This window comes from Manis javanica, chromosome 5, assembly GCF_040802235.1.
Source record: "Manis javanica isolate MJ-LG chromosome 5, MJ_LKY, whole genome shotgun sequence".
In the NCBI taxonomy this organism is placed as follows: Eukaryota; Metazoa; Chordata; class Mammalia; order Pholidota; family Manidae; genus Manis; species Manis javanica.
This window is the reverse complement of record NC_133160.1, coordinates 165,784,497-165,804,042: the sequence shown is the minus strand read 5'-3', so window position 1 is coordinate 165,804,042 and position 19,546 is coordinate 165,784,497.

The following is a 19,546-nucleotide window of genomic DNA, read 5'->3' as shown; positions in this document are numbered from 1 at the left end:
ATATAACAGACATTTAGGGACTCATACTATTCACCATGTCCTGGGCTACACACTCTAGTTATAGAAGTGAAATAATATTTTCCAAAAGATTCAAGAAATCCTAAAGTAATACAGTGGAGAAAATTAACAATTGTATTTTAAGATAAATGATGTTACAGACATGGAGAAAAAATAGGAAAAGGATTTTAGTCTTCCTAAAGGGATGTTAGGAAATGCTTCATACAGGAAGTGAGGCTTAAATTAAGATTAAAGAATGACTATGAAATGTCTAGGTGTCCAAACTGGATCAGATATGAACAGCCACTGAGTGAACTGTATCTGCAAAAATTAAAAATCCTTTCCTGAATGAGAAACTTTGCATAGTTCAAGATCATTGACATGTAAATAAGGATGTGTAATGTGAGTAACATCTACTCAGCAACAAAGAGCTTCTGAAGTTTTCTGGCTAGAGAGAACAGCATTTACATATTACAAGGGTTAGTATGGGGTCAGTATGAAGGATGCATTAATTTTGATTTCCTGTGGGTAGCTGATAGTGGAGACATTAGAACAGACAAAGAAGGTATTCTTGAAGATTAGAAATTTGGGGAACTGGAAATCTAAGCAAAGTGATGGCATCGGGATGGAGAAAAGAGGGAGCAGGAAATAGAACTGAAGAGACTTGGTAATTGGTTGGACACGGAAAACAGAGCATTGAAGACTGTTCTGTATTGTAAGTGAGGTCACCCCTGAGTGAAGACAATATCTCCCCTGGGTTCCGACCACCTACCTGACTGCATAAGTAGAGGCTGCTCCAGTAAATACCACAGACTGGGGGCCTAACAGCAGACATTTATTTCTCACAGTTCTGGAGGCTGGAATCCAAGATTAATGTACTGGCATATTTCTTTCTGGTTGAAGTTTGGAGACAAGTGCTTTCTCACTGTGTCCTCAGATAGGGATGAACAAAGGAGGTGGGAGCATGAAGTGTACTCTGGTCTCTCTTCCTCTTCTTATAAGACCACCAATCCCATTATGAGGAGCCCCACCCTCACGACCTCATCTAAACCTAAGTATTTCCCAAAGGCCATCATATTTGGGAAGTGGAGGCAAGTTTTAAAGAATCAGAGCTTATTCTTACAAAAGACAGCGTCAGTTATCAGGAGGCAAGACTCATTACAGTCCCTGTAGCTGTACTGGGAGGGCCCAAACTGCGCCTATGATACGGTTCCCACTGCTCCAACATGGAGATGCCTTGATCACTGCAAGTCTTTGCATGCTGTCATTGTACATGAGATTATTGCACACTGCCTAAGTCTTATTCTCGGGCCCCCTTTCAATTCTTTGAGATCCCAACATCCTTCCAGAAAATTCTCTTCTTGTTTAAGACTCCCTGAGTTGATTTCTCTCTCTCAAAAACAAATCCCAGACTTCCCTGGCACTCCGTCCTTTCAGATACTTGACTGTGCTCCAGTTTGCTGAAAACTCTCTGCAACTGATGCCAAGAATTCAACAGCCTTTCTATCACATTCTTATTTGAAAAAGTGAAAGAATAAAACAAAAGCAACATTCTCCTTATCTCAGTTAAATTTAACAATATCAGAGGACTGATTCCAAATCAGTTCGTGGTCTTATTGCTGCTGCCTGTCACTAATGTGCTTCTCCTTTACTATGATTTTTATTTTTTTTATAAGACCTCAGTAGCGCCTGGATGCACAACTTTGATCTTTAACCTCCTCTTTTCCTTACCGTGTCACATGCCTTTCTGGGCGACTGCCTTGTATCTTTCCCCACAACTGTGCTGACTCTGTGCATGTGATAGAGAAAAGTCTGATCCCTAAGACATTTGGTCTGGGGCAGCTGCCTAACAGGATAATATACATTTAAGATTGGGCCAATAAGCAAGCTTATTTCTTCATCTCTTCTTGGAATAGCCCAGAACCAGGAAACTAATTTGAAAGTTGATGGCAATAGCAAAATTTGTACAAATAGTCAGTTGGTTCCAGAGAATGAGGCTCCTAGCTGAGCATGGACTCCATTGACTCTTTGGCCCTAAGGTCTCTAGATAGTTAGAAAGTACCCTCCCGTAATTGTGACCTTTGGTGGGCCGATAATTATTGAAGGTTGATTTTGTGCACAAGCATCACCCTATGTGATAGGATTTAGCCATGTGAAATATGGCAGGTCCTAATCTCATAGACCATATACTCTAATAAAAAAGGAGAGAATCAACAATTTGAAAAGTGAATACAGCTTAAGGTGATAGAAAGAATATAAAACATGGCAATAGAATAATGAGGATTTAGGAGAGAGTATAGTTTACATTAGATAGTGTGATGAAGTAGGGCCAGTTTGACAAGTTATATGAAAGCAGAAATCTGAAAACTTAAAAGAAAGCCCACCACTCCAAAACAGGAGAAGTGTGTTCCATCACATGCACAGACTGCAAAATGAGCAATAGCTTTTTACTTTCCTCAAGGTAGAGACTTTTCAGCTGAAGAATTAAGATTTGGGTGACTCCTAGGAAAAGCACAAAACAAAACTTTGGGCATGCTCTTCCCTAGGAAGGCAGAGGGGTCTTTCTCCTGGAGGCTTGCGCAATCTCCTAGACAGTTCTATGAGGGATGCATGGTACCCCTGCATGACTCAGCTGTAGAGATCCAGCACCTGTTCAAGAGGGGAAGTGAAGAGAGTAACTTAATGACTGTGCTGCTAATTCCTAGCTTAGAACTTACCTTAGATATGATCACAGCTGTTGTGGAAAATCCCAGAAAGGACCTGTTGAGTCCATCTACTATGCACTAGTCCTAAGAGCAGGGGACAAAGATCTGGCTGTTCTAAAAATTATGTTTATGTGCATATATGTGTGTGTGTGTAGGTGGTGATAATGTGCTTCTAGGCAACATTTGTCTAGGTCAGCTCTGCTCTCAGCAAAATCTGAGACTGAAGAACAGCTTGGAATGAATACATATAGATTTTGCTTCCTAGAAATAACCCAGAGCCTTTGACCACATCCTTCATGTATGATGTCATTTCTCCCTTGAAATTCCTTTTCCTTGTGCCAGGCACTGTATTCCACATTCTGTTGGTATTTCTTCTATTTTTTCATGGTATTATCATAACTAGGACAGTTATTAACTTATATTTTATAGATGAGTAATCTGAGCTATGAAGTATTTGTTTTCTCTCCAAATTGTACGCTTTGTAAAAGACAAAGCAAGATTTCAGTTCAGATCTAACTCTAAGGTATATGTTCTTGTGAACATACCCGTACACCTCATATCAAAAGGAAAACTGTTTTTTAGATAAAAGAAAAAGATTGCATAGGCATTCATGAAGGCTATAAAGATACAAGCCCTGGTTCCTTTTTCATACACATTTATTTGCATTTTCCAAACGTGGCTGGTTATTTATATTTAAGTTCTCCCACTGGAAAAATTACATTTTGCCTTTTGTGCTAAGCTGCAGAGTTGGCTCATTTCACTACATTTTTGTCTTCTCAGAAAGACAGTATGCAACTGGAATTTCATCTGTATCAATAGTCTGCTGCCAACTGTCAGAGATTGCTGACAGTGGATCAATTTTAATTTACAGCCTATCTTGAAAGACCATTTAAATAGTGGTAATTAATAAGCAAAATATGGGACTGGAAATGTAGCAAAATGTGGATAGTTTTAAACTAATGAGATGCTTGAAGCCCATTCTCTACAAAGCCAAGATGTTTGATATGAAGTTTCTCTGTAGTATATAGAGTTAAAGAAAATCATTAAGCTCCCAGTGTCAAGTGTGATTATGCCTATGCAAAAGGTACTTCCTACTGTACTGCCCTTCCTTCCTAATGCCCCGTTCTCCTGTATCTCGATTCACTGTTTGCATTCTCTGCAATATTAATCCATGGAGTAGAGCCTATGTCCACCATATCTGCCAGTGTATTCATACATAGAACCTATTCTGGCTTTGTGTCACTGCTTAATAACTATTTGCTTAAAACACTGAGTGGTAAATAACTGCATGAATAAAGGAAGAGAGCTCCTTTTATATATGCAAAGGTATCCATTCATTCAGGGATGCATCTCTGAGTCTTCATATGATATAACTGCCAATATATGGAAGGAACCAAAGTGCCCATCAATAGATAAATGGATAAAGAAGTGTGGTACATTAAAAATGGAATATTACTTGGCCATAAAAAAGGAAAGAAATTCTGCCATTTCCAACAACATGGGTGGACCTGAGGTGTACTATGCTAACTGAAATAAGCCAGGCAGAGAAAAGCAAATACAGTTTGATTTCACTTATATATGGAATTTAAAAACAAAACATAACAAAATGAACAAATCAACAATAGACTCATAGACACTAAGAAGTGACTGGTGGTTACCATGAGGGAGGGTTTGGGGTGTGTGGATGGGTTGGGGAGGGGGATAAAGAGGGACAAAAATCTCAATCATAGTGTAAGCCGGTCACAGGGATGGAAGTGCAGCATGGAGAATATAGTCAGTGATTCTGTAATATCTTTCTATATTGACAGTAACTGTACTTGTTGGGGTGCAGATTTAATAATGTGTGTAACTTGAACAATATGATATTGTTTATCCACTATACTTCAATAAAAAATACCATTAAAAATTAATATGTGTGATAATATTATTTCAGACTGTACAGGTCTCAGCATTTCAATCGTAGGCTTTGAAGCCAGTATGTTTTACAATTCTTAGCAATTTCTTCCTTTCTCATGACAGATAGTAGAATGTTCTACCTGCTTTGAAGTTGTTCGTGTAGAAGAACACACCGAAGGGAATGGGGCTACAAGACCTTTAAGAGTTTTACTTTTGAAGCTAGTACCTGGCAAAAAGGAATAAAATCATAACCTTCTTACACATAATGAAATGCAGTGTGTACTCATTGCCTACCACAGTACTAGCTACATTACTGAAAATTAATTAAACTGTGTTACATTTCAAAAGAATTATCTGCCCTAAGTAAATATGTTTCTAAATAAAGCCATCCTATCCAGTCATTTCATGACCACAGTCAACAAAGATAAGCTTTGGATGTCTCAGCAAGTTTCAGTATGATTTGAATAAAATCTTAGTAATTCGAAAGCTGACCCTTCCTTCCTGGACCACCCACTTTATGTGACCTCAAGAACAAACAAAATGGAATGGGGCACCACATAATTTTCCCCAATATGCCTCACTGGCATTGAGATGTTTTGAATTATTTATGATGTTTACTCAGAGGATTTCAGTTCTTATAATGAGTACAACAAAGTGCAAAGATCAAATAAAGTCAAAGAAAAAACAATAAACAATAAAAGAGTCATGTAAATTAGCATTTGCTTTTGGAATGGTTGCATTGTAAAGTCATAGATCGTGTTTACAGAAGCTTGTGCATTACCTCATTTTTCTGTATTACAGTTTCATGGACCAGTTAAGGCCGCCAAGTATCCTGAACCTCACTTTCTCCAAGGTGGGCTTTGGGATCTAGTTCTAGAAATTAGACCTAACTCACATAAACAACATGAATAAATATGTTTGGACAACTTACCAAAGGTCACCTGTGCCTGAACAGAACAAATACTAGAAAACACAGTTATAAACCAGGTCTGGCACAAAAGTTGTGAGAAAGGAAGGTATTGTGTCAGCTATCTAGAGAAAAGAAAAGTCAGCAAAATGCTCACTCTCTTTTATCAAATATTTTGATACATGGCCATCCTGTGCCAACTTCCCTTTCAGAACATATCAGCACCCCGGGAAAATGGCCAGTCATTGCATGAGCAGCAAGAAGCCAGGAGTACCTCACCTCAAAGCAGAAGATAACATTGTCTTACCCCTTCATTTAGAAAGGAACTTCTTTATGTAGAGATAAAATAACAAAATGCAGTAGAAGATAATGCAATCAAAGATGACAGAGATGTGAGTGGAGGTTTGTCTTGGCAATTTCCTATCTGTATAATTTCAAGCATGGCATTTAATGCGTTTAGTCCCATTTCTTCACATATAAATTTAAACTCTTCATCTAAAAAACATCAAATCTCTTAACTTTTAAAATGCCATCTGCTCTTCTTACCTGAACAGAACTCAAATATGGTAATACATACAAAAGTGTAAATTGCTTTACAAATGTTACTGCTTGAATATTACCACTATCACTAACTTGTTGATCATTAAGCTTACAACTAATATTTGGGCATATACGAGATAATTCTATTTCTGTAACATTTCAATAGCAACTGGACTTGAATTCCATTATTACGTTGTTCAAGAAAAGGAACAAAATAAATAAGGAGAAAAATTGAAACAATAAAGAAGCACTAGAAGAAAAACAGCTACACTAAACAGACATGAAAAAAGAATAATCTACATGATTATTAACACCAATGTCATGAAAACAGAATAAAATCATAGGGTAATGAGAGAAGGAAAGCAAACACAGCAATACAGAAAAAGTTGGATGAAAAAGAATGTATTTCATTTCTAGTTAGGTTTATCTGGAGTGAACATGGCTTGATGTAATTGGCACCCTCTAGATGAGTTGTAGTGATATCTCCACAAAAGATAAATGTTTCATCACCACCAGGACAAAAGTGCAGATAAGATTTAGCTGATTCATAACCCTGAATGTTCCTTTTTGAATTTTCTGATGAAAAATATGAGAGAAACTTTTAAAGAAGTGGTGCACATTGAGATGAATACATGCAAGTTAGCCTGAAGCAACCCCTTTGAACATAACATCATTTTCAAGTTTTAATCTACCAGGAGCTTCTAACGTATTTCTCAGAGAATTTCTTACCTTGAGAGATAATACCATTCTGGATGGGAGCAAATTAGTGTGCCTGCACAAAAGAGAAAGCTGAAGACTCTACTGATAAGAGCTGGAACTTCTCCACCCACCTGGAGAATGCAAGTGATTTTTATGCTTAAGTGTGATGGTTCCAAGGGTCAAACACAACATAAAATTTTGCTTCTATGTTGTCTGCATATTGTCACTGCTCTGTATATATCCCAACATCCTTTCACTTGACACATAGGTAGAAAAAGCCATCCTCACAGAAATCCTCATTTCTTATGCATATAATTTTTATTAACAGTTATAATTTTAAGTTCATAGATGAAAATCAGCTAAGTGGCTCTCAGATTAGGATGAGTAAAAGACTATTCAGGAAGTCTCCTTTTTCTCAAATTACCTCTATGATTTGTTTTTACCCAAATTAAGGCATTGCTTATTCTGTTTAAACTCTTTCAGACTGAATATATATAATGTCCTTTCCAATTAAGCATCTCCCCTGGAGAATATAAAATGAAATGAGAACACTGGGCGGAGCCAAGATGGCGGCGTGAGTAGAGCAGTGGAAATCTCCTCCCAAAAACACATAGAGCTATGAAAATATAACAAAGAAAAATCTTCCTAAAATAGAGACCACAGGACACAGGACAACATCCAGACCACATCCACACCTGCAAGAACCCAGCGCCTTGTGAAGGGGGTAAGATACAAGCCCCAGCCCGGCGGGACCCGAGCGCCCCTCCCCCCGGCTCCCGGCGGGTGGAGAGAAACTGGAGCGGTTTTTTTTTTTTTTTTTTTTTTGGCGAGCGCTTTTTGGAAGCCTTAGAGGGACGGGCCCCCGTTGCTGGGGAGGCAGGGTGGCGGGACCGGTGAGGAGGTGCCTGGGAACGGCGCCGGAGGACAAAGAATATCCCGCGTTTCTCCCTGCGAGACCTGGGGGCGGGTGCCTGAGACCGGTGCCTGAGGACGGAGGAGGTCGCGCGTTTTTCCCCTTTTTTTTTTTTTTTCTCTTTTTGGCGAGCGCTTTTTGGAAGCCTTGAAGGGACGGGGACCCCAGTGCTAGGGAGGCACGGTGGCGGGACTGGTGAGCGGGTGGCTGGGACCGGCGCCTGAGGACAAAGAATATCCCCCGTTTTTCCCTGCGGGACCGGTGGGTGGGTGCCTGAGACCAGCACCTGAGGACGGAAGAAATCGCGCGTTTTTCCCCTTTTTTTTCTCTCTTTTTGCCGAGTGCTTTTTGGAAGCCTTGAAGGGACAGGGACCCCGGTGCTAGGGAGGCAGGGCGGCGGGACTGGTGAGCGGGTGCGTGGGACCAGTGCCTGAGGACAAAGAATATTGAGCGTTCCTTCCCTGCGGGACCGGTGGGTGGGTGCTTTTTGGAAGCCTTGAAAAGACAGGGACCCTGGTGCTAGGGAGACAGGGCAGCAGGACCAGTGAGCGGGTGCCTGGGACCGGCACCTGAGGACAAAAAAAAAAAAAAAAAAATCGCTCGTTTTTTCCTTTTTTTTCCTTTTTTTTTTGCTCTTTGTTTCTGTTCCCTCTCTCATTGTTGCTGCTGTTGTTTTGGTTTGGAGAGTGCTTTTTGGAAATCTTAAAGGGGCAGGACAGGTCACTTAGACCAGAAGCAGGGAATCTGGGGATCTCTGGGCACTCTAACCCCCTGGGCAGCAGGGAGCACAGAGGCCCCTTACGGAGATAAATAGTCTCCTGGCTGCTCCCCCTCCAACGGGGCTCCACCATTTTGGAGGAACAGCCCCAGCCAGGCCAAGCCCACAGCAACAGCGGAGATAAACCCCAAAGCAACTGGGCAGGAAGCAGAAGCCCTGTCTGCGCACAGCTGCCCAGCACAAGCCACTAGAGGTCGCTATTCTCCCAGGAAAAGGCTACAAACCAACAAGAAGGGAAGCTCTTCCAGCGGTCACTTGTACCAGCTCTGCAAACTATCTCTATCACCATGAAAAGGCAAAACTACAGGCAGACAAAGATCACAGAGACAACACCTGAGAAGGAGACAGACCTAACTAGTCTTCCTGAAAAAGAATTCAAAATAAAAATCATGAACATGCTGACAGAGATGCAGAAAAAAATGCAAGAGCAATGGGATGAGATGCAGAGAAAAATGCAAGAGCAGTGGGATGAAGTCCGGAAGGAGATCACAGATGTCAGGAAAGAGATCACAGAAGTGAAACAATCCCTGGAAGGATTTATAAGCAGAATGGATAAGATGCAAGAGGCCATTGAAGGAATAGAAGCCAGAGAACAGGAACGTATAGAAGCTGACATAGAGAGAGATAAAAGGATCTCCAGGAATGAAACAACACTAAGAGAAATATGTGACCAATACAAAAGGAAAAACATTCGTATTATAGGGATACCAGAAGAGGAAGAAAGAGGAAAAGGGATAGAAAGTGTCTTTGAAGAAATAATTGCTGAAAACTTCCCCAAACTGGGGGAGGAAATAATCGAACAGACCATGGAATTATACAGAACCCCCAACAGAAAGGATCCAAGGAGGACAACACCAAGACACATAATAATTAAAATGGCAAGGATCAAGGACAAGGAAAGAGTTTTAAAGGCAGCTAGAGAGAAAAAGGTCACCTATAAAGGAAAACCAATCAGGCTAACATCAGACTTCTCAACAGAAACCCTACAGGCCAGAAGAGAATGGCATGATATACTTAATGCAATGAAACAGAAGGGCCTTGAACCAAGGATACTGTATCCAGCACGACTATCATTTAAATATGATGGTGGGATCAAACAATTCCCAGACAAGCAAAAGCTGAGGGAATTTGCTTCCCACAAACCACCTCTACAGGGCATCCTACAGGGACTGCTCTAGATGGGAGCACCCCTAAAAAGAGCACAGAACAAAACACACAACATATGAAGAATGGAGGAGGAGGAATAAGAAGGGAGAGAAGAAAAGACTCTCCAGACAGTGTATATAACAGCTCAATAAGCGAGCTAAGTTAGGCAGTAAGATACTAAAGAAGCTAACCTTGAACCTTTGGTAACCACGAATCTAAAGCCTGCAATGGCAAATAAGTACATATCTTTCAATAGTCACCCTAAATGTAAATGGACTTAATGCACCAATCAAAAGACATAGAGTAATAGAATGGATAAAAAAGCAAGACCCATCTATATGCTGCTTACAAGAAACTCACCTTAAACCCAAAGATAAGCATAGACTAAAAGTCAAGGGATGGAAAAACATATTTCAGGCAAACAACAGTGAGAATAAAGCAGGGGTTGCAGTACTAATATCAGACAAAATAGACTTCAAAACAAAGAAAGTAACAAGAGATAAAGAAGGCCACTACATAATGATAAAGGGCTTAGTCCAACAAGAGGATATAACCATTCTAAATATATATGCACCCAATACAGGAGCACCAGCATATGTGAAGCAAATACTAACAGAACTAAAGAGGGAAATAGACTGCAATGCATTCATTGTAGGAGACTTCAACACACCACTCACCCCAAAGGATAGATCCACCGGGCAGAAAATAAGTAAAGACACACAGGCACTGAACAACACACTAGAACAGATGGACCTAATAGACATCTATAGAACTTTACATCCAAAAGCAACAGGATATACATTCTTCTCAAGTGCACATGGAACATTCTCCAGAATAGACCACATACTAGCTCACAAAAAGAGCCTCAGTAAATTCCACAATATTGAAATTCTACCAACCAATTTTTCAGACCACAAAGGTATGAAAGTAGAAATAAATTCTACAAAGAAAACAAAAAGGCTCACAAACACATGGAGGCTTAACAACATGCTACTAAATAATCAATGGATCAATGAACAAATCAAAATAGAGATCAAGGAATATATAGAAACAAATGACAACAACAACACTAAGCCCCAACTTCTGTGGGATGCAGCGAAAGCAGTCTTAAGAGGAAAGTATATAGCAATCCAGGCACACTTGAAGAAGGAAGAACAATCCCAAATGAATAGTCTAACATCACAATTATTAAAACTGGAAAAAGAAGAACAAATGAGGCCTAAAGTCAGCAGAAGGAGGGACATAATAAAGATCAGAGAAGAAATAAACAAAATTGAGAAGAATAAAACAATAGCAAAAATCAGCGAAACCAAGAGCTGGTTCTTTGAGAAAATAAACAAAGTAGATAAGCCTCTAGCCCAACTTATTAAGAGAAAAAGAGAGTCAACACAAATCAACATAATCAGAAATGAGAATGGAAAAATCACGACAGACTCCACAGAAATACAAAGAATTATTAAAGACTACTATGAAAACCTATATGCCAACAAGCTGGAAAACCTAGAAGAAATGGACAACTTCCTAGAAAAATACAACCTCCCAAGACTGACCAAGGAAGAAACACAAAAGTTAAACAAACCAATTACAAGCAAAGAAATTGAAACAGTAATCAAAAAACTACCCAAGAACAAAACCCCGGGGCCGGACGGATTTACCTCGGAATTTTATCAGACACACAGAGAAGACATAATACCCATTCTCCTTAAAGTGTTCCACAAAATAGAAGAAGAGGGAATACTCCCAAACTCATTCTATGAAGCCAACATCACCCTAATACCAAAACCAGGAAAAGACCCCACCAAAAAAGAAAATTACAGACCAATATCCCTGATGAATGTAGATGCAAAAATACTCAATAAAATATTAGCAAACAGAATTCAACAGTATATCAAAAGGATCATACACCATGACCAAGTGGGGTTCATCCCAGGGATGCAAGGATGGTACAACATTCGAAAATCCATCAACATCATCCACCACATCAACAAAAAGAAAGACAAAAACCACATGATCATCTCCATAGATGCTGAAAAAGCATTTGACAAAATTCAACATCCATTCATGATAAAAACTCTCAGCAAAATGGGAATAGAGGGCAAGTACCTCAACATAATAAAGGCCATATATGATAAACCCACAGCCAGCATTATACTGAACAGCGAGAAGCTGAAAGCATTTCCACTGAGATCGGGAACCAGACAGGGATGCCCACTCTCCCCACTGTTATTTAACATAGTACTGGAGGTCCTAGCCACGGCAATCAGACAAAACAAAGAAATACAAGGAATCCAGATTGGTAAAGAAGAAGTTAAACTGTCACTATTTGCAGATGATATGATACTGTACATAAAAAACCCTAAAGACTCCACTCCAAAACTACTAGAACTGATATCGGAATACAGCAAAGTTGCAGGATACAAAATCAACACACAGAAATCTGTAGCTTTCCTATACACTAACAACGAATCAATAGAAAGAGAAATCAGGAAAACAATTCCATTCACCATTGCATCAAAAAGAATAAAATACCTAGGAATAAACCTAACCAAGGAAGTGAAAGACTTATACTCTGAAAACTACAAGTCACTCTTAAGAGAAATTAAAGGGGACACTAATAAATGGAAACTCATCCCATGCTCATGGCTAGGAAGAATTAATATCGTCAAAATGGCCATCCTGCCGAAAGCAATATACAAATTTGATGCAATCCCTCTCAAATTACCAGCAACATTCTTCAATGAATCGGAACAAATAATTCAAAAATTCATATGGAAACACCAAAGACCCCGAATAGCCAAAGCAATCCTGAAAAAGAAGAATAAAGTAGGGGGGATCTCACTCCCCAACTTCAAGCTCTACTACAAAGCCATAGTAATCAAGACAATTTGGTACTGGCACAAGAACAGAGCCACAGACCAGTGGAACAGATTAGAGACCCCAGAAATTAACCCAAACATATATGGTCAATTAATATTTGATAAAGGAGCCATGGACATACAATGGCAAAATGACAGTCTCTTCAACAGATGGTGCTGGCAAAACTGGACAGCTACATGTAGGAGAATGAAACTGGACCATTGTCTAACCCCATATACAAAGGTAAACTCAAAATGGATCAAAGACCTGAATGTAAGTCACGAAACCATTAAACTCTTGGAAAAAAACATAGGCAAAAACCTCTTAGACATAAACATGAGTGATCTCTTCTTGAACATATCTCCCCGGGCAAGGAAAACAACAGCAAAAATGAGCAAGTGGGACTACATTAAGCTGAAAAGCTTCTGTACAGCGAAAGACACCATCAATAGAACAAAAAGGAACCCTACAGTATGGGAGAATATATTTGAAAATGACAGATCTGATAAAGGCTTGACGTCCAGAATATATAAAGAGCTCACACGCCTCAACAAACAAAAAACAAATAACCCAATTAAAAAATGGGCAGAGGAACTGAACAGACAGTTCTCCAAAAAAGAAATACAGATGGCCAAGAGACACATGAAAAGATGCTCCACATCGCTAATTATCAGAGAAATGCAAATTAAAACTACAATGAGGTATCACCTCACACCAGTAAGGATAGCTGCCATCCAAAAGACAAACAACAACAAATGTTGGCGAGGCTGTGGAGAAAGGGGAACCCTCCTACACTGCTGGTGGGAATGTAAATTAGTTCAACCATTGTGGAAAGCAGTATGGAGGTGCATCAAAATGCTCAAAACAGACCTACCATTTGACCCAGGAATTCCACTCCTAGGAATTTACCCTAAGAACGCAGCAATCAAGTTTGAGAAAGACAGATGCACTCCTATGTTTATCGCAGCACTATTTACAATAGCCAAGAATTGGAAGCAACCTAAATGTCCATCTGTAGATGAATGGATAAAGAAGATGTGGTACATATACACAATGGAATACTACTCAGCCATAAGAAGTGGAAAAATCCAACCATTTGCAGCAACATGGATGGAGCTGGAGAGTATTATGCTCAGTGAAATAAGCCAAGCGGAGAAAGAGAAATACCAAATGATTTCACTCATCTGAGGAGTATAGGAACAAAGGAAAAACTGAAGGAACAAAACAGCAGCAGAATTACAGAACCCAAAAATGGACTAACAGGTACCAAAGGGAAAGGAACTGGGGAGGATGGGTGGGCAGGGAGGGATAAGGGGGGGGGAAGAAGAAGGGGGGTATTAAGATTAGCATGCATGGGGGGGAGGGAGAAAGGGGAGGGTGGGCTGCACAACACAGAGAGGACAAGTAGTGACTCTACCACATTTTGCTAAGCTGATGGACAGTAACCGTAATGTGGTTGTTAGGGGGGACCTGATATAGGGGAGAGCATAGTAAACATAGTATTCTTCAGGTAAGTGTAGATTAAAAATTTAAAAAAAAAAGAAAGAAAGAAAGAAAAGGGGGATTACTCCTTAACAGGATAAAACTATTGGTAAATCAAAGATCAACGCATGCTTTAAATATCCTTAATGTTGATCACTTAAAGGGTGTCAGATGATCAGCTATGGAGGTACTCTTCTCTGATAATATTCCTTTCTCTTAATTAAAAAAAAAAAAAAAAGCAGTTACTGTGTGCTGACCTCCAATGAGTTCTGCACAGTGGTATAGAGGGCATGTCAAAGTGTGGGCAAAGGGTCTGTTTGTTTCTACGCAGAAGATCAAGGCCTAGCTTGGATACCCAGAAAATGAACTAAGATACGATATGAGGAGGAGCTTCCGGCATCAGCACTCTCTGGAGGACTCGTGCCGGGGGATGATCATCAAAAAGCCTCCACAGGGATCCGGACGATGCTGCGGTTGTGGCTGCATCCAGCCCACCGTCTCCTGGACTTGCCATAAGAAGGAGGAGGGAGATGTCTAGGCTGGCATGTGCATACAGTGAGACAACGAATTTGACTGGATCTGTACTGTTGGAACTCAACCAGGAGTTGGGAGGGGTGCAAGTTGTAGCACCCCAAAATCTCATGACTATAGACTATCTATGGTTAAAAGAACATATGGGATGTGAACAGATCCCAGAAATGGGCTGCTTTAATTTGTCTGATGGTTCAAGTACAGTTGGACAATATCCATCATATCATAGATAAATTTTCACAAATGCCTAGGGTGCCTAAATGGTTTTCTTGGCTTCACTGGAGATGGCTGGTAATTATAGATTTGCTTTGTTTATGTCACCGTATTCCTATTATGTTAATATGTGTGTGCAAATTAGTTAGTAGTTTAAAACCTATACATAATTAAGGTACTATACAAGAAGATATGTCAAAGAAATAATCAATCCTCCCATGTTTTCTTCCACCTGCTACCTCTATAGCTTTTCTTCTTCCTTCCTAATTACAAACCTTAAATAGAATTCGTGCCTCATATCGAATTTACCGAGTATCATAATTCCTCCAGGTGGTAAAGATACCTCGAGACAAGTGCTGGGCATAGAAGCCACAGGGCATAAATCTGCAAAGAAGTAAAAAGCTAACCTTTGCAAACAATATGGCTTCTCTCTCACTTACCAACTTTACATTTCCCTGTATGGCCCCGGAAGATGACTGGTTAGCCAGAGACGGGTAAGATTCCTCAAGGGAGGAACAACCTAAGACAGGCACAGTCGCAGGGGGGCCATCAGGTGAGAATTTGGGGATCAACAGAGGTGAGGCTCAGAACCCCACCCCCCCTGCTTTGAGAGAAATCTTCTGCATCCGTGGATGTCTTGCTGTCCTTGTCTAGCCTGGATTAATACTTAGTCCATAGGCACACACCTGATCATCTGATCATCTATATTTGCCTTCTTACAGCACTAAACTATGTTTTCTACCTTTATCTTGCATCTACCTACCACTTCAGCATTTTATTAAAAATAAAAATAATAATAATAATAGGAGAAATGTGGGAGCAACATATAAATCAAGTACAAAAATCAAACGAATATTCATATTTGACCTGATTGTTTATAGGTCATAATGCATGATCAAAACCGAAAGTTTCTGTGATGACTGCCCTTGTACTGTTCACCATGTAAGAATTTATTCACTATGTAAGAATTCGTTCACCATGTAAGAACTTGTTCGTTATGCTTCAGAAGATTGGAGACTGACGAGAATTAGGCTTGAGATGGATTAATGATTGTACATTGAGCATTGACCCCCCTATACTGAATTTTATTGTTGTTAACAACCATTTGATCAATAAATATGAGAGATGCCCTCTCAAAAAAAAAAAAAATTTTTAATAGAAAACTCTCTACTGTTTAATGACACCCTAAAAAAATCTAATAACTGAAACAAATACATAAAAATTTGGGAGCTTTAAAAAAAAAAAAATGAAATGAGAACAAAATACAGAGAATGGCAATGGATGGCTGACTGTTTACTAGACATGACAAGTCAATCTGAACATCCAGAATTTATCCCAGCACTATCATTCATTAGCCTGTGATTCTGAGACTGTTAATTAAATTCTGTGAATCTCAGAAATGGGAATGCTAATTCCTGTGCTGCCCAGTGCACTATTATTAGGAGGAAAAGATACTGAATGAAGAAGCAATGTGTGAATTGTAAGTCTACCCAAATGCTGGTCTTTGCTTTCATGATCACTGTGGAATTATTGACCAGGATGGAATGGAAAGCTGAAGATTGTGACCACCTTCAGGGAATGCTGCTATTTACCATTTGTCTTGTAATCCTGTACATCTGTGGGACCCTTAAGGTGGGAACCATGTCCGATCACTACTTTCACTGTGATTGGTAGAGTGGTCAGCACAGAATTGTTCTACCTAAGAAGCAATTTATAAATAACACTTTTAAAAATAACAGGAAGAGGGATCAATGTTCTAATGGACATGCCTCTTATCGAAGGACGGGCAATGGTTAATCTGGGAAGTCCTTTCTTGCCTAAAATGTCTATACAAATGGTATCACAGTGGAATGGAAGGTCCATTCTACACTTTCAGCCAGATTTTGACTGGGGAGCAGGACACTCAGGGTGTATAAAGAACTTAATTCAACTTCTTATACTGTAAAAGTTTGACTTGCATATTTGTAAGTTTAAAATGAATGTATTTAATTCTATTTATTTTTTAACAGCTTTATTAAGGCATAGTTCATATATGAGTGAAAGACTATTCAGTGTAACCTTTTCTTTTAATAGCCATTACTGTACATTTTAATGTGTACAATGTGATGAATTTGGACATATGCGTATACCTGTGATCCCATCATCATAATCAAGGTCCTTCTGTGAGTGACTTATTTTACTCACCATAACATCCTCCAAATTCATCTTTGTTTTTGTGAACAGCAGAAGTGGCTTCTTTTTTCATGGCAGAATAATATTCCATTGCATGTACATATCACATTAACTTTATCATCTATCCATTGATGGACTCTTGGGATGTTTCCATATCTTGGCTATTATAAATAATGCTGCAATGAACATAGGAATGCAGATGTTGCTTTACAATCCTGACTTAAATTCTTTTGGATATATACCTACAAGTGGGATTGCTGATCATATGCTAGTTTACTTTTAATTGTTTGGCATACCTCCATACTGGTTCCCATAGATGCTGTACCAAATTATATCCCCACCAACAGAATATAAGGGTTCTAAGTTCTCCACATCCTAGGCAACATGTGTAACCTTTTCTTTTAATAGCTAAATAGTGTGTACTTTTTAACAATATCAAGTCTTCTGATCCATGCACACAAGATGTCTTTCCATTTATTTGTGTATTCCTTAATTTCTTCCACCAATATTTTGAAGTTTTCAATGTACAAAACTTTCATCTCCTTGGTTAACTTTATTTCTAAATATTTTAATCTTGATTATGGTGTTATAAATGGGATTGTTTTCTTAATTTCCATTTAGGCTTAATCCTCATAGATAAGAAATGAAGTCAGTGTAACACTAAAGAAGAGGTTGAAACTGAATATCCAATCAAATTTGATAGTATAATACAGCAAAGTACACAAAACTGGAAAGGTAACTAAAGTAAACCAGTGGACCTGTGCTGGACTGGACTAGGTCACTAGGCATAACAGCACTTATTGAGCACCTACTCTGTGGCAGATCTACATTGTCTTTATAAACATAATGTCACAAAAAAAGTGAATTAGATATTCCTTTTCAAAAACTAAAGTTTTTGGAGATTAAACTCAGAAACACTGAATGAATTGCCCAAATTCATATAGAGAATAATTAAGGACTTAAACTCCCATCTGAGTTATGCCAAAACTCCTTACAAGTTAGAACTAATAAGGCAAATTCATCTTGTACTTCCATCCATTTTCCAGTCTAGGTTCATATAGTTTTTACAAAGAGGCAAATCAGCTTGGTGGCTTATAACACAGACCCTGGCATCATCAAAATGCCTGGATTCCATGATAACTCTACCACTTAATATCTGCAACACCTTAGACAAACCTCTCTCTAGTCCTCATCTTCCTACATAACACACACACACACACACACACACACACACACACACACACACACACACACACACACACACACACACACAGGAAAGCATTATGTGACCTAAAATTCACAAGGTTTGAACCAGATTGAAATGAAGAGATTATCTGAACTTCTGATTCACATATTTCAAAGGAATGAAAATTGAAAATTTGAAACTGGACATACATAGCTTACCTAAGCTTGCACAGAATTACTGTTAGGCATCACATCTACTAAATTTATGTTCCATGAGACCTTATTTCCCATATTATTTCAATAAATATGCCTCTGAGAGATTAAGCCTTATCCAAACCAATATGTTAAGAGAGAAGCAATTATGAATTTTTAGAACATTGAAAGGTGGTGTTACTCAGTTTATAGAATATATACAAGATTCCTGATTTAAATTCCAACAATATGGGAACAAAGCAGGAAGAATGTAGACTTTGGAGGCCAAAGGATCTGAGATTGAGGTCAGACTTTGCCAGATATTTACCATCACATTTTAGGAAGAGTATATCTAGGCTTCTTAATTTATTAATAATAACATGTCTATAAATCATTATTACTTAGACCATCATATAAAAGAAGTCACAAAGGTAAGAAAGTGACAAATGCCAAACAGCCAAGAAGTGGGAGAGTGGATTCCAAATCCAGATGACCCTACCTGCCCCGGGGCTACTCTTTTTATTGTTTTGTAATTGTGGTAAAATCTGTAAAACATAAAATGTGCTATCTTGACCATTTTCAACTCAGTGACTTAATTTACATCCAAAATACTGTGCAACCATCACCACTATTTCCAAAAAGCTCGCAATCATCCAAACAGAAAATCTGTGCCCATTTAGCGATGTCACTAATCTCTTTCTCCAGCACATGGTAGCCTCCAACCTACTTCCCATCTCTATGGATGTGTTTGTGCTGGACATATCTTCTAAGTCTATCATATAATATTTGTCCTTTTGCATCTGGCCTTTTTCCACTTAGCTTAATATTTTCAAGGCTCATTCATGTTTTAGCATAAATCACTTCATTCTTTTTTTATAAATGAAGAATATTACATTGTATGGACATGGAGATGCTAAACTGTATCATATAAAGAAGTAATGGCAGCTCTTTAACTTTCAGGAAGGTCATAAAAATTAGATATGATAGTGTCAGTAAAAATATTCCATAAAGCACTCTGTATGTTTGAAATCTTATGGGTTCTGAAGCTTTGTTCCTTGGCTACATCTCATTTCTTCCATCATCATGTATACAGAACACATCTGCAGTAATGAGGCACTGCCTTTAATCACAACATTTTAGGGAATCATTTCCTCATCTTAACTGTAGGGGAAAGGATAGAATTTGGGGTATTACTGCTAAAGTCCTAGTTTAAGTCTTGATCCTGCTACTAAAGACATTTTTTTTTTACTTGTTTTTACTTATTTTACCTGAGCCTGAGTTCCTTGCCATGTGAAAAAGGTAGGGAAGAGGCAGATAATCTCCAAAACATGGTC